At 46.3% G+C, this 17584-nt stretch overlaps 1 protein-coding gene across 1 annotated transcript in view; it reads left to right on the top strand.

Annotated features, from left to right (window-relative positions):
• Positions 1-17584, top strand: part of LOC149445091 (cytochrome P450 2G1-like) — a 776615-nt gene that overhangs the window by 519099 nt on the left and 239932 nt on the right. The window lies entirely within an intron of this gene.

Genomic DNA, 17584 nt, shown 5'->3' with positions numbered 1-17584 from the left:
TTCCAAGTGCAGGGGAGGGATTTGAGGTCTCATAGACCCCAAGACCTCTCCATAAAAATAACTGTCAGGTGTCTCTTGCTGTCACAAGGGATGTTTACATTCCCTGTGGCAGCAATAAAAGTGAAAACTCTGCCATGGCCGGTCCTAAGCCCATGCTGCAAAAAGAGGAGGGTTGGCTGCTGGGAGATAAAACCAGCCCTGTAAAAAACATTTTGCCACTATATTTCGAGTGGAAGAAGTTCACTGCTCTTGGGACTGCACAAATATGGCTATCAGAAGGTTTAACAGGGTAGCATGGAAATTAGATTGATCATTACATTATATAGTATGTATAGTTATATACTCTTACAGTTTACCATATGCCCTGACCTCACCCACCAATGCTGACATGGCTTGGATGAAGGTTGGAATACCAGCCAGAGGACACCGCTCAAAAAAGAAATTATATTTTTCAGCAGGCACAGCGTTGGAATTGGGAAAATGTCTACCATTTTTTAGCTTTCAATTTTTTTAAACTGCCATGGCCTGTCCTAAGCCCATGCTGTGAAAAGAGTAGGGTTGGGTGCTGGGAGAGTAAACCAGCATCCAATGTAAAAAGCAGTTGCCACTGTATTTCGAGTGGAAGGAAGATGTTCACTGCCCCTGGGACTGGACAAATGTGGATAGCAGAAGGTTTAACAGGGTAGCATGGAAATGAGACTTATCATTATATTATATAGTATATATTGCTATATAGGCTTATAGTTTACCATATACCATGACCTTACCCTCCAATGCTGAGACGGCTTGGCTGAAGGTTGGAATACCAGCCACAGGACTCCGCTCTCGCCGCACAAAAAGAAATTATATTTTTCAGCAGTCACAGTGTTGAAATTGTGAAAATTTCTTAAATTTTTTATCTTTCCATTTTTTAAACTCTGCCATGGCTGGTCCTAAGCCTGTGCTGTGAAAATAGTAAGGTTGGGTACTGGGAGAGTAAACCAGCCCTTTAAAAAAACATTTGCCACTATATTTTGAGTGGAAGGAAGAAGTTCACTGCTCCTGGGACTGGACAAGTGTGACTAGCAGAAGGTTTAACAGGGTAGCATGGAAATAAGACTGATCATTATATTATCCAAGATTGGATTCGAGAAGTAGATATGATGCATGAGATGGAAAGAACTTTAACCATGACTGATGACAAGTTGATCAGATAGCATAAATTGTGGTCAGATTGGTATATTTTCACCTTTTCAGACATCTATAAGACACTGATGTCTGTTTAATTGCCGCATCAATGTACTGTTTTTGATCAAATCGAGCGTTGAAAAGGAACTTTTATGTTTATATGCACTACATATTATCTGGTCTAGTACCAGCTTGTAGCTCTTTACATAGATAATCTTATCATCTCTAAATACTTCTTTGCATTACAATCTATGGCATGTTTTCAAATGTAAGACTTATTCCCCTTTGTGATTATAAGGCTGAGAAGAATTGTTATAGATGTTATGGCAGTATTTGTAATTTCACCATGTTTTGTTACACTACAATTCTCAACAATAAACTTTTATTGTTGAAAAAAAAAAAAGGACAGCCAGTTTACCCATTTCCTCCTATTTTTTCTATATTTGCTCTTTCATATATTTCTTTTAATTTCAAGGATGCAACACATCCCAGGGGGTAAATCCAACACATAAATCTGAATGAAAGAATATGTAAACCCCAACACTTCATATTACTGATATGCCTGCTGTACTGCGTTCCATGTGCCAGTCCCTCTGCTTTCATATGCGATCACAGTTTAGGGCTTAAGCTGAACATAAACTATTTGAATTCCAACCAGTTCCTGGTGAATCGGCTGAGGTTTGCACAATGAGTGGCCCTGTCGGCCTCCTCCCACTCAACATCCCTCGACTGAAAAATTGGAGGATCCAAGCAGAAATTATTTATCCAAAAAGCAGCTACATCCAATCAAATGCAGCTGCTGTTCTAGTATTTTAATAGCTGGCGGTCAAAATACAATATCCGCAGCATGAGATTCATGCATCCTTTCTGTGTAGCATGGGACAAGGAATCTCAAAGCTTAAAGTGTTAGTTCACCTTTACAGAAAAAGAGTAAAGGTGAACTAACACCAGACACCCTCTCCAGTCCCCGCTGTACTTACCTCTGGGGTTGCTGAGCTGTCAGCACCTCTACAGACAGTCCAGCTCTCTGAGAATTTGAAATCCCCATTCTTCTGCCTCTTCTCTGTGAAGCGCATCTGGGATGGACCAGATTGATTCTGATTGACCAGCACAGTAAATCGATCTGGTCTGTGACAAGAGTGCTGCCCAGAGAAAAGCGGGGGATTTCAAATTCCTGGACTGGCTGCGGGGGTGCATACGACTCAGCCACCCCAGAGGCAAGTACAGCAGGGACTAGGGAGGGTGTCTGGTGTTAGTGCACCTTTTTTTATTTCTATAAAGGTGTACAAAGCCGTTAAGGCTAAATTCACACCTATGCAGTTTGCGTTTTGATCCGTTTATGCACTTTTTTTTTATTTTTCTTGTTACTAGGAAGATTTAAAACGCATTACATGCTTTTCTACAGCGTTTCCATTGTGCAAGGTGGGGGGTGACTGGGGCATTAAGAGAAGTCTATCATTAGAGGAGAGCACACTACATTCCCAGCACAGCTAGAGAGCTGCAGTGGCGCAGATGTTTTACATGTCAACCACTCTCTAAAAAGAGATCCACAGCAGACCATTTTCAGAGGGGCACCAAGGGCTACTTTCCATATGAACACAGCCTGAATATTATCCTCTTAAGGTTTGTATCTTTCAGCAACTGGAACATTTTATGGTATAATTTTTTAATACATATCCATTGCTGAATTGAAGTTGGAAAAAAAAGGACTCTCAAAGTGTCTGAGCATTTATAACCACATACACCTAGATGTGGGACGGTTAACTGTTAGACTGAATTTTGCAATGGGTAACGGTTTCCACAACAATTAGGAAGGTGTATAAGCCCAAAAACAAAAATGGAATTTCTTAGTCCTACAATATGGGACACAGGATCTCATTACTATTCAGTTATATGCAGCCACCTTCACGTGCCTGGATACTAGCAAAAAAGAAGGGTACAGGGGCACCCCCTATATATGACCCCTTCCATTCCCAGTTGCCTCAGTTTTTTTTTTTGCTTTTGTCCATAGGAGATTAAACTCATACCTCTACTAAGAGAAGCTTACCTTCTTCCTAGAGGATGATTCTCCCATGCTGAACCATAGCCATTGCATCTCCTACTGAAGCTTCTGGATGTAACCCAACATATTTTTCTTTGACACGACTGTTTCTAGGGCTACCACGGGTTTAATAACCTTAAAAACTATATGAAAAAAAAACAGCTGTACAATATGTATTTTTTTTATTAGGAATGGAAAATATTGATAAAACAGACTTACAAAATCTAGCACACCATAATTAAAAGCATAGCCCGCCAAAAGTAATCCAACAGTCATAGATATAACAGGTTTTAAATACATAATCTGATAATTTAAAATAGTCCTTGTTATCCCTTTTAAAGTGAGGCCTCTCATTAATAAGTAACAACCTTATACAAGCTCACTGAAGTTTATTGCAACTTAAAGTACCAGTAAAGTAAAATTCCAGGATTGATATAGCTAGCTTTAAAACTGCCCCCTCACCCCTGCTACGACCTATACCAGTGATGGCGAACCTATGGCACGCGTGCCAGAGCTGGCACGCAGAGCCATCTCAGTGGGCACGCCAGGAGGAAGAGAGGAAGAGAACGCGCTCTCCTGCGCACCGGGCGATCTCCGTGATCGCTGTGTCCTACGGACACAGCTGATCACGTGACGTGGTAAAAGGCCAATCACAGCGGCCTTTTACCACGTGATCAGCCGTGTCCAATGACACGCTGATCACCGGGAAATGCAAATGCCGGTTCTCGGCTGCACTTTCCTCACGCTGTCAGATCGTGAGGAAAGTACTGCCGAAAATCGGCAGTTGTCAGAACAGGGAACGGCACCGATCATCAGGGTCACTGATCATCAGTGCCCTGATGATCGGTGCCCAGCAGTGCCACACACAAGTTCCGCCCACCTGTGCCCAGCAGTGCGCCCACCTGTGCCCAGCGATGCACCCACCTGTGCCCAGCAATGCACCCACCTGTGCCCAGCAGTGCACCCACCTGTGCCCAGCAATGCACCCACCTGTGCCGCCCACCTGTGCCCAGTAGTGCCACCCACCTGTGCCCACCAGTGCCACCCACCAGTGCCCATCAGTGCAGCCCAGCAGTGCTGCCAGTCAGTGCCACCAGTCAGTGCCCAGCGGTTGTGCCAGTCAGTGCCCAGCAGTGATGTCAGTCAGTGCCACCTATCAGTGTTGTCTATCAGTACCCATTATCAGTGTCGCCTATCAGTGCCACCTATCTGTGACACCTCATTAGTGCTGCCCATCAGTGCCACCCATCAGTGATGCCCAGCAGTGCCGCTGGTCAGTGCCGTCTGTCAGTGCCTCCAGTTGGTGCTATCAGTCAGTGCCACTTATCAGTGCCCATCATTTCCTGCATATCAGTGCATCATCAGTGCCTCCTCATCAATGCTCACCAGTGCCGCCTCATCAGTGCTACCTATCTGTGCCGCCTCATCAATGCCCATCAGTGCTGCCTATCAGTGCAGCCTCACCAACGCACATCAAAGAAGAAATATTACCTGTTTGCTAAATTTTAGAATAAAAGCAAAGGAAACCTTTTATGTTTTTAATTTTTTGCTCTTTTTTCATTTATAGTGCAAAAAATAAAACACCCAGTGGTGATTAAATACCACCAAAAAAAGCTCTATTTGTGTGAAAAAATGATAAAAATTGCATATGGTTACAGTGTTGCATGACCGCACAATTGTCATTGTTAAGTGCAACAGCACTGAAAGCTGAAAATTGTCCTGGGCAGGAAGGGGGTAGAAGTGCCCGGTAGGCAAGTGATTAATTCCAGTGTTGGCACTTTGAAATAAAAAAGTTGGTTTTGTGTTGCAGTTTGGGCACTCGGGCTCAAAAAGGTTCGCCATCACTGACCTATACTAACAACCTTATGGAAGAAAGATGCATATACTTACCTATTCTCAGGCCACTCCAATCTGGTCATGTAACCTCCTTTGTGTCAGCCAGTGATGGCTACAGAGGAGAGAGCGCTTCGACCATGAATGGAATACCTGAGCTATGACGTCACCCATAGGCTTCCTACGGGCCATCTGTTGTCGGTGGTCCCTTCTCTCCTTTGAAGGTACTGCTAGCTGAGAGAGGGGAGCAGATGATGTGACCAGACTAGGGTGGCTTGAAACGAGCTAATTCTATGCATCTTTCTTCAGCAAACTGTTGGCGCTATATAAATCCTGTATAATAATAATAATATTTAGTACAGGTATTAGAAGGGGCCGGGAGCAGTTTCAAGATTAGTTATATGATCCCAGAATTCCAGTTTAATTTGTACTTAGATGCAGGAAGTCCATAACAAATTAAAGCAAGTGCCAGAAGGGTTTCCCAGACAATTTTATTTTACACCCCAAATACTGAACCATGAGAGATCCACACAAACATAACTAGTGGATTTATTCCATAATCAGTCTCCATTTAATGTTGGTGTATGGACCACCAGTCACATAGCCACACTGGTTGTGGATAATAGAATTTTGGATTCCATAGAAGGGCCGAGTCCTGAAATGTTCACAAGACTGGACCACTGAAGATGGTTCAATAAATCCATGCAAGTTCAACAGGTGCTCAGTAGTGTCAATAAAAAAAGGGTCAGCGAACTCCATGATTTGTGCTTTCAAAGTGGATTTATCCTATAATGGAATATGCGTATAGTAACAAGTCCACAACATGAAGGGTACTACGGGACCATTGAGGCATAGCAGGTCATTTATCTATACATCTCTCTGGGACCCACAGAAAGAGCAAACCAAGTAAAATAAATGTCACTCACTGCACCAATTGAGTTTAATATTTAAGCGTCCATCTCCTGAGTCAGCTAAAGCCCACTGTTGGCTGACATCACAATGCTGGTCCAGGCTCCGAAAAGAACCTGACCCTATGGTGGGGATTCGCTCACAAGCACAAGTGAGCTGCTGAGAGCCTGAGCCAGCGGCTCCCACTCCCTCCACAGCCCAGTGCTGTAGTGAGCACTGAAGAGGCAGAAGAGAGAGCCAGTGCCTGACAGTCTGTGGCTCTCTGCAGACTGAAGAACGATCAGCAGTGTTTGATCCCTCAGATCTTGGTCTTAAGAGGCAATGGGGGACAGCTGCAGCCATCTAGGCAATTATGTTTGTTTTTTTCCAATCCCATACTTCCCTTTTAACAAGAATACCACTAAACAGGTTGAAGATATGCTTTCCTTTAAAGATTTCATCAACAGTCTCTCCTTAAAGGCTTACACCATCTTTTACACCAGTATTAAGGGTGTAAGACGTAACGGGGTGCAAATGGCCCCTCCCCACCCTATGATAATACGTAGGGGTTCTTCCTCTCCCTACAGCTGTTAAAATGGTGAATGAACTACCACCACAGTGGCAGACAGATTTGTAGTTCCCAATGAAACACAATCATGGTAATCACTGCATTCATGGTTAATTGACACTTCTCCAGATCTCCAACTGAAAGCTGGTACCTTGGGCAGGGAACTGGAGGAAGAGTCTGCAGTAGCCTGACATAGCACCTTGTGATCCACTAGTCATAGGTGCAATGCTTTGCAGGCTCCTGTGAAAAATAAAATGAATGCACATTTATTTTCACCTGCAAAAATATGTATATTTTTTCCTAAAGGTGGCCTTAAATCCCAGTTTGAGTTGATCGGTGTTGCCCTCTGTTGGTTGGAACTTTATTCTGAAATCGTTTCAGAATGGGTTGATTCCCTTAGAAGTGGACCCTTCCACCACTGTGATAGGTTCTTGTTTCTTGGAGCTACACAGATATATACACCGGCCTGCAGTATGTGCTCAGAGCACTGGAATCCACCCAAGGTACTTTCCTAGACCCCCTTGGTGTAACCTGTGACTTAGCCATGCAGTGTTTTACAGGTCCAGGGCCACAGTGTCTCTCTCTGGTGGGCCCATCCCTAAAGACAGCTTAGGGAATATGCCCACAAGGGAGCATGCCCACAAGGGAGCTGTTTAATGGGGCATGTACCCTGGATTCTGCCTAAAATTTCCAATCTACTTCATAGGGACCGCAAGGCATCTCAGGACCACCAATGTGGTAAGTATAGGTGTGCTTAAAGTGATTGTAAAGCCTTATGTTTTTAATTAAAATAATATGTTATACTTACCTGCTCTGTGCAAAGGTTTTGCAGAAAGCAGCCTGATCCTCCTCTTTGCAGATCCCCCGCCGACGCTCCTAGCTCCTCGTCTTCAGTGAGGACCCCTATAGGAAGGCGCGTCCTATGGGTACACTACTGCAGACTCATTCCCAAGCCCTGTTGCCTGCGTCCATAGACACAGACAGCGGAGCTCGGCCCCACACCCCTCAACACAAATTTATTGTCAGGAGCCAATGGCTCCTACTGCTATCAGTCTGCCATGTGAAGAGGGACAGAGCAGAGAGCCGCTGCTCTTAGACACAGCGCTGGATCGCAATGGTAAGTAGAGGAGGGGCTGGCTGGGGCCAGATCTCAGAAACAGATGGTTTATTACCTTAATGCATAGAATGCATTAAAGGATAAGTTCACCTTTGGAACATGTTACATGTTCCACCTGTTTATAGGGTAGAACATGTAACATGTTCCCATAGCTGCAGCCACGTCCGCTGCCTCCCTTCCTCTGACAGACAGTATAGATAGACTTCTCCCCGTACTGTCAGATTGGAAAACAGGGCTCCGCCCACACAGTTGCGTCACTCATTCACAGAGTTCTGTGACTGAGCGCCTACAAGTCCTGGCAGCCTTAGTGGCTGTGGGCTTGTAGTTTTCAATGAACTACCACAACACTGTCAAGCTCTGTGGTGGTTCATTGAAGCTTCCTGTCAGTATATCTGCTAGACCGTACATCCCGTACGGGAAAGCAGATAATCTGGCAGGTGTGCAGGAGATCTGCATGGCGCCAGCGATCTAATGATCGTTGGTGCAATGCTTTCCAAGCTCCTGGAGACAAAAATAATAAATGCACATTTTTTTTACCTGCAAGAAAACGTGCATTTATTATATTTGTCCAAAGGGTGAACTTATCCTTTAAGGTAAAAAAAAAACACTTTAATGTAGTCCTCAAGTCCCCCAAGGTGTTATCACATGAGCGCCAGATGCATCCTAGCTTCCTCCAGAACGTTTACTTTGCCTCCTAGCTTCCTCCAGAACGTTTACTTTGCTCCTAGCTTCCTCCAGAACGTTTACTCCGCCTCCTAGCTTCCTCCAGAATGTTTACTCCGCCTCCTACTTCATCCAGAATGTTTACTCCGCCTCCTACTTCATCCAGAACGTTTACTCCGCCTCCTTCTTCATCCAGAACATTTACTCCGCCTCCTAGCTTCCTCCAGAACGTTTACTCTGCCTACTTCCTCTAGAATGTTTACTCCGCCTCATATCTTCCTCCAGAACTTTTACTCCGCCTCCCAGCTTCCTCTAGAATGTTTACTCCACCTCCCAGCTTCCTCCAGAACGTTTACGTCGCCTCCTAGCTGTCTCCAGTGGCAAATCACAGACAGCATGAACCCTTCCTGCTCCGGCAGTATTCTTGTGAGTACCCCTTGTGGTGTGTGTGTGGGAACCCCTCACAGCCAAGGCAAAGCCCTATCCTCCCCTGGAACCTGTCATTGCTGCAATGTCCTTCCACCAGACCTTAGGTCTCTGCTCCAAACATGAAAGAGGTATCAAAATGGAGTTGGGGTCACAGTATACTTTCAGGGGCCCCTCCTAGTCCTCATTCCTGCAGAGTGAGGGCCCCTTTGATATACAGGGTGACGGCTTCCTTTACTGTATACTGCCAGGGTTCCCTACTACCTAAGCCTAGAAGCTAGGGGAACCTCAAACTAAACACGGTCAGAGTCCCCTCCACCTCCGGCCTGCAGACTGAGGACCCCCTTTACTGTCGGGCCAATAAAGAATTACACAGGGTAAGGGCCCCTCTTCTCACAATGATAACCTTCAGGACAAAGCCCCCCTTTACTGTCAGGGGTCCCTCCTTCTCAGGCATAGAGGCATTCCAGGGACGACCAGCGATCAGCAGACAGGGAACCTCACGGCACTCGGCGTTCCAGGGACGACCAGCGATCAGCAGACAGGGAACCTCACGGCTCTCAGGTAGGGACACGGCAGGCTTCAGCAGGTAGGGACACAGCAGGCTTCAGCAGGTAGGGACACGGCAGGCTTGCAGGGTCTTGGCTGTGGGGTCTGTTTAATGTGAACTGCCTTGTATAACCGCTAGCCTACAGGGCACCCCCTTCCTGCCCAGGCCAATTTCCAGCTTTCAGCGCTGTCGCACTTTGAATGAAAATTGCGCGGTCATGCAACACTGTACCCATATGAAATTTTGATAATTTTCTTGTGACAGAGAGAGCTTTATTTTGGTGGTATTTAGTCACCTCTGGGTTTTTTATTTTTTTTTAAACACACCAAAAACCACTGAAAATTTTGAAAAAAAAAATGTTTTTTCTTAGTTTTTGTTATAAAATTTTGTAAATAAGTGATTTTTCTCCTTCACTGATGTGCGCTAATGAGGCTGCACTGATGGGCACTGATAGGCTGCACTGATGGACACTGGGTGACACTGATGGGCACTGATGAGGAGGCACTGGTAGGTGGCACTGATGGGCATTGACAGGCATCACGGATGGGCACTGAAAGGCAGCACTGATATATGGCACTGTTAGGTGGCACTGACTGGCACTGTTAGGTGGCACGGACTGGCACTGTTAGGCGGCACTGACTGGCACTGTTAGGCGGAACTGATGCACACTGATAGGCGGAACTGATGCACACTGATAGGCGGCACTGACTGGCACTGATAGGTGGCACTGATTGGCAGCACTGATAGGTGGCACTGATTGGCATTGATAGGTGGCACTGACTGGCACTGATGGGTGACACTGAAAGGCAGCTCAGATGGGCACTGATATGTGGCACTGATGGGCACTGGCACGAGGCACTGACATAAGGCACTGATGGACACTGACAGGTGGCACTGCTGGGGCTACACTGATCATCAGGGCACACTGATCATCAGTGCTCTGATGATCAGTGTACATGTCCCCTAAACGGAAAGCCCATTACAGGCTCTCCTCTCCTCTCGAGCTGTCAGCGTGACAGCTCGAGAGGATAGAAGTGCCGATAACCGGCATTTCCCTGTTTACATGTGATCAGCTGTGATTGGACACAACTGTTCTGATGGACACAACTGTTCAAATGACCGAGCCGACATCTTCGAGGTACACAGCGCAACGCCGATTGCCGCGCTGCACGCTCCCTGAGCCACGCATGCGTGGTGAGAATGGGAGGACATCATATGACATCCTCCCAGAACAAGAGAACCACCTTGTGCCCGTCATATTACTATATGGTGGGCGGGAGGTGGTTAATGTGAACTGCTGTTGAGCTGAACTGCCTTGTTTAATGTGAACTGTCTTGTTTAATGTGAACTGCCCTTGAGCTGAACAGCCTTGTTTGAGCTGAACGGCCTTGTTTGAGCTGAACGGCCTTGTTTGAGCTGAACGGCCTTGTTTGAGCTGAACTGCCTTGTTTAATCTGAACTGCCGTTAAGCATAACTGCCTTGTGTAATCTGAACTGCCATTGATCTGAACTGCCATTGATCTGAACTGCCATTTGAGCTGAACTGCTTTGTTTGAGCTGAACGGCCTTGTTTAACTTGTTGCCGACCGCAGATAGCCGAATGACGGCTGCACTGCGGCCGGCCAGTTCTGAGTGGACGTCATATGACGTCCCCCCAGAACGCGCTCTCCTGCGCGCCACAGGGGGCGGACACAGCTGATCACGTGATGTGGTAAAAGGCCAATCACAGCGGCCTTTTACCACCTGATCAGCGGTGTCCAATGACACGCTGATCAGAGGGAAATGCAAGTGCTGGTTCTCGGCTGCACTTTCCTCACGCTGTCAGATCGTGAGGAAAGTACTGCCGAGAACCGGCAGTTGTCAGAGCGGGGATCGGCACCGATCATCAGGGCACTGATGATCAGTGCCCTGATGATCGGTGCCCAGCAGTGCCACCCGCAAGTTCCGCCCACCTGTGCCCTGCAGTGCGCCCACTAGCTCCGCCCACCTGTGCCCAGCAGATCACCCACCTGTGCCCAGCAGTGCACCCACCTGTGCCACTCTGCAATTTCACACACATGTTCCCAGAAGTGCCACCTACCTGTGCCCAGCAGTGCCACCCACCTGTGCCCACCCACCTGTGCCCACCAGTGCCACCCACCTGTGCCCACCCAGCAGTGCCACCAGTCAGTGCCCAGCGGTTGTGCCAGTCAGTGCCGCCAGTCAGTGCCCGGCAGTGATGCCAGTCAGTGCCGTCTATCAGTACCCATCATCAGTGTCACCTATCAGTGCCGCCTATCAGTGCTGCATATTAGTGCCGCCTATCCGTGACACCTCATTAGTGCTGTCTATTAGTGCCGCCTATCCGTGCCACCTCATTAGTACTGCCTATCAGTGCCCTTTAGTGCTGCCTATCAGTGCCGCCTATCAGTGCCCATCAGTGCTGCCTCATCAACGCACATCAGCGAAGGAGAAAAATTACCTGTTTGAAAAATTTTATAATAGAAAAAGAGAAACTTTTTTTTTTTTCAAATTTTTGGCAATTTTTTATTTATAGCGCAAAATGTAAAGCGCCCAGTGGCGATTAAATACCACCAAAAGAAAGCTCTATTTGTGAGAAAAAAATGATCAAAATTTCATATGGGTACAATGTTGCATGACCGCGCAATTGTCAATCAAAGTGCGGCAGCGCTGAAAGCAGAAAATTGGCCTGGTAAATAAGGGGGTATAAGTGCCTGGTAGGCAAGTGGTTAATCTGAACGGCCTTGTTTAATCTGAACGGCCTTTTTTAATCTGAACTGCCATTGAGCTGAACTGCCTTGTTTAATCTCAACTGCCGTATAGCTGAACTGGGTGGTCTGGTGGGGGACTGTGACACACTGGCTCTGAGGAAGAGGTACAACCTCAAAACGCATCAGCCACCAGCTATCCAGAGGTTCACAGTCCCCCACCAGACCATCCATAGGGGTTCCTGATCCACTGTGCATCCCCTGCGACATGTTTATCATTTTGATCTGATTTTACATTTCTCTTGTGAGTATTTTACAATTTATAAATAAATCCCCTTTTAAAGGTAATGCGCCAGGCCTGTGCGCCCTCTTTTTGTTTCTTATATACAGCTTTACCCATTGTGCATAGTAGTGGTAATAATAATTAGAATGAATGGATTTCATTTGGTATGCTTCATCTATGTTAAGGACAAGAAATATCAGTCTGTGTATGACAAGAGCGGGGGCATGTAAAGGAATGGAGAGGGAGTAAAATGTTCACCCTGCCTTCCTTCACATGGCAATTTCATTACAATCCCGCAGAGAGATGGCCCAATCCAGCAGAGACATCCCCAAAAATCCAGCACAGAGACAGTCCCCATCCAGCACACAGACAGCCCCAATCAAAGCATGGAGATAAAACCCAGCACGGCCCCTAATAAAACAACACACAGTAATCACAAAACAGTACACAGCTAACCCTTTGATCGCCCAGATGTTAACCCCTTCCTGCCCAGTGTATTAGTGCTTTTTATTAGCATTGATTACTGTATTAGTGTCACTGGAGATGTGAGTGGCAGATGGTTCTCACCCAGTGCCAGAATGCCCACCAAAGTCGCTGATTGCCGCCATTACTAGTATAAAAAATTAACCACTTGTCTACTGGGCACTTATGCCCCCTTCCTGCCCAGGCCAATTTTCAGCTTGCAGCGTTGTCACACTTTGACAATTTTGCGGTCATGCAACACTGTACCCATATGAAATTATCATTTTTTCACACAAATAGAACTTTCTTTTGGTGGTATTTAATCACAGCTGGTTGTTTTATTTTTTGCGCTATAAACAAAAAGAGAGCAAAAATATTGAAAAAAAAGTTTTTCTTTGTTCCTATTATAAAATATTGGAAACAGGTAATTATTCTCCTTCACTGATGTGCGATAATGAGGTGGCACTGATAGGAGGCACTGAGAGGCGGCATTGACAGGCTACACTGATAGGCGGCACTGCAGGGCACAGGTGGGTGGCACTGCTAGGTCACTGCTGGGTGTCACTGATGGGCCCTGATCATCAGTGCCGATCACTTTCCGGTTATTGGCAGTACTTTCCTCATGCTGTGACAATGTGAGGAAAGTGCAGCCGCTAATCGACAACTGTATTTACCTGGTGATCTACTGTGTCATTGGACACAGCTGATCACATGGTAAAAGGCCGCTGTGATTGGCCGTTTACCATATCACATGATCAGCTGTGTCCGTATGGGGGCGTGTTCTGGAATGACATCCATGGGCGTCGTCCCAGAACTAGACAACTGCGCTGTAGCCGTCTTTCGGCTATACCGTGGTAAGGAAGAGGTTAATTAATACTCCAAGATATATACTGTATATCACCATTTGTAGACACTATAACTTTCATGCAAACCAATCAATATACACTTATTGGGATTTTTGTTAACCAAAGACATGTAGCAGAATATATTTTGGCCTAAATTAAGAATTTTTTTTCCCCAAATTTTTTTATGGGATATGTTTTATAGCAGAAACCTTCTTTTTTAATTTTGGTCATTGTTCAGTTATAAAAAAATAATCCCAGCGATGATCAAATACCACCAAAAGAAAGCTGTGTGTAAAAAAAAAGGATATAAATTCCATTTGTATGCAGTGTTGCCCCATCAGTGCAGCCAATAGTGCCCAACAGTTGAATCAGTGCCACCTAACAGTGCCCATCAGTGAAGGAGAAAAATTACTTGTTTACAAAACATTTGAATAGAAACTAAGAAAAACGATTTTTCCCCTCAAAATGTGTGGTCTCTTTTAGTTTATCAAAAAATAAACCCCCCAGTGGTGAATAAATACCACCAAAAGAAAGCTCAGTCTAAAAAAAATGATAAAAAAGTAGTTTGGGTCCAGTGTTGCATGACCGCACAATTGTCAAAGTATGAGGGCGCTGAAAGCTGAACATTGGTAAGGGGGAGGGGGTAAAGTGCCCGGCAGGCAAGTGGTTAAAGCCAGAAAATAGGGAAGCGGCACGCTGAATGATGCTTTGTGAATGGGGACACGAAACTAACAGACGTTGTCCTAGTCCGTGTGCTACAGAGGAATCCTGGGAAAGCAACATGGCTCCAATCATCAACACACCACACACATCCAATGCAATGTACACTAGGCCGGCACACCCCTCCACACACGGTGGTTGGGGAGCGGACTGTACAATCACACGGTGACCCCATCCTCCAGTATTAGGTAACCTGCTACACGGCACGGCAAGCAGCACACCCCGCACCATCGCCCCTCCATTGCAGGACAGCCCGATCATGTGACCAAACATCACTCCCGCCCCTTCAACGACACAGGATAATAACCAATAGCTGGCAATGTCTGCACCGCCGCTGTCCAATAGCCGAATATTAGACAAGGGGGTCTGGCTGCATACTGGAGCTCCATTCCACAGGAAACATGTGACCTCCACTCTAACTTTTTTAAATGAACTTTAATGTAACGTTTCCTGTCGAGCTCCAGCCTGCAGCCATTGGTTGTTTGTTACACACCCTTGTGGGAATGAGGAATCGGCGATGCACCTCATATGGAATTGCCCTTTTGCGCAGTGTTTCTGGAAGAGAGTTGGGCATATTTTGAGCGGTTTAGCGGGTCTACAATCTTTGTGTTATGAGAAGGTGGCGTATGGCCTGCATTTAGGTGCAGCGCCAGGTAAACAAGCCATAGCGTGGAGGATCATCTGTGCTGGGAAAGAGGTCTTGTGGCAATGTAGAGGTATTTTGGTTAGGAAACGGGAATTGATATCGGTGGATGAAGGCATTAAATTTTTACTAGCAAAAATGTTTCTATATTACTTGTGGGATCGGAGGTGTTTGGGAGATACTGCTAAAAATGAGTGGGGGGTGGATACCTGGTCCCAGTTTACGTGAACTTGTTTTGGTTCCATTTCATTAATATAAACTATATTCAATTAATAAAAACACAAAATAATATTAAAAAAAAAAAAAAAACTTTACAAAAAAAAAAAAAAAAAAACCCAAAATAAGTGATGTGCCTAGTAGACTCAACATAAGGGTTTCCTGTGATGAGGTCTATATGCAGTTGAGTCCCAACCTTGCAGTGCTGATATTTTGGTAAAAAAAAAAAAAAATTACAGTTCGTTTAAAAAAAAAAAGTGGAGGTCAGATGATATAGCGGGACTGCAGCGGGCATTCTGACACTGTGCACTATACACAGTGCAGCACACGTACAGCTCAGTACACTGTCCATGCATGTCACTATACACAGTGCAGCGCACGTACAGCTCAGTACACTGTCCATGCATGTCACTATACACAGTGCAGCACACGTACAGCTCAGTACACTGTCCATGTATGTCACTATACGCAGTGCAGCACACGTACAGCTCAGTACACTATCCATGCATGTCACTATACGCAGTGCAGCACACGTACAGCTCAGTACACTGTCCATGCATGTCACTATACGCAGTGCAGCACACGTACAGCTCAGTAGTACACTGTCCATGCATGTCACTGTACACAGTGCAGCACACGTACAGCTCAGTAGTACACTGTCCATGCATGTCACTATACACAGTGCAGCACACGTACAGCTCAGTAGTACACTGTCCATGCATGTCACTATACACAGTGCAGCACACGTACAGCTCAGTACACTGTCCATGCATGTCACTATACGCAGTGCAGCACACGTACAGCTCAGTAGTACACTGTCCATGCATGTCACTATACACAGTGCAGCACACGTACAGCTCAGTACACCGTCCATGCATGTCACTATACACAGTGCAGCACACGTACAGCTTAGTACACCGTCCATGCATGTCACTATACACAGTGCAGCACACGTACGACTCAGTACACCGTCCATGCATGTCACTATACACAGTGCAGCACACGTACAGCTCAGTACACCGTCCATGCATGTCACTATACACAGTGCAGCACACGTACAGCTCAGTACACCGTCCATGCATGTCACTATACACAGTGCAGCACCCGTACAGCTCAGTACACCATCCGTGCATGTCACTATACACAGTGCAGCACACGTACAGCTCAGTAGTATACCGTCCGTGCATGTCACTATACACAATGCAGCACACGTACAGCTCAGTACACCGTCCGTGCATGTCACTATACACAGTGCAGCACACGTACAGCTCAGTACACCATTCATGCATGTCACTATACACAGTGCAGCACACGTACAGCTCAGTAGTACACCGTCCATGCATGTCACTATACACAGTGCAGCACACGTACAGCTCAGTACACCGTCCATGCATGTCACTATACACAGTGCAGCACACGTACAGCTCAGTACACCGTCCATGCATGTCACTATACACAGTGCAGCACACGTACAGCTCAGTACACCGTCCGTGCATGTCACTATACACAGTGCAGCACACGTACAACTCAGTAGTACACCGTCCGTGCATGTCACTATACACAGTGCAGCACACGTACAGCTCAGTACACCGTCCGTGCATGTCACTATACACAGTGCAGCACACGTACAGCTCAGTAGTACACCGTCCGTGCATGTCACTATACACAGTGCAGCACACGTACAGCTCAGTACACCGTCCGTGCATGTCACTATACACAGTGCCGCACACGTACAGCTCAGTAGTACACCGTCCGTGCATGTCACTATACACAGTGCAGCACACGTACAGCTCAGTAGTACACCGTCCGTGCATGTCACTATACACAGTGCAGCACACGTACAGCTCAGTAGTACACCGTCCGTGCATGTCACTATACACAGTGCAGCACACGTACAGCTCAGTACATCGTCCATGCATGTCACTATACACAGTGCAGCACACGTACAGCTCAGTACACCGTCCGTGCATGTCACTATACACAGTGCAGCACACGTACAGCTCAGTACACCGTCCATGCATGTCACTATACACAGTGCAGCACACGTACAGCTCAGTAGTACACTGTCCATGCATGTCACTATACACAGTGCAGCACACGTACAGCTTAGTACACCGTCCATGCATGTCACTATACACAGTGCAGCACACGTACGACTCAGTACACCGTCCATGCATGTCACTATACACAGTGCAGCACACGTACAGCTCAGTACACCGTCCATACATGTCAGAAAGTGTCTGAGAACATGTGAATGTATGAGGAGCAATGCCTCATGGGAAGTGCCCCGCCTACTCAAAGCTGATAGGGGGCAGAAAAGGGGGCGGGGCCTGATCTAAGTTCGGCTTGAGAGGCAGCCAATCAGGTGCGTGGTGCGAAAGCTGAGCTTTTGAGGCTCAGTCTGCGATTGGCCAACTACAGGGCGGTTGTGTTTGGATGACCATACAGAAATTC

Source organism: Staurois parvus, unplaced genomic scaffold, assembly GCF_062004578.1.
Source record: "Staurois parvus isolate SC_StPar_1 unplaced genomic scaffold, SC_StPar_1.0 ptg000746l, whole genome shotgun sequence".
In the NCBI taxonomy this organism is placed as follows: domain Eukaryota; kingdom Metazoa; phylum Chordata; class Amphibia; order Anura; family Ranidae; genus Staurois; species Staurois parvus.
This window is presented reverse-complemented; position numbering and strand designations above follow the sequence as displayed.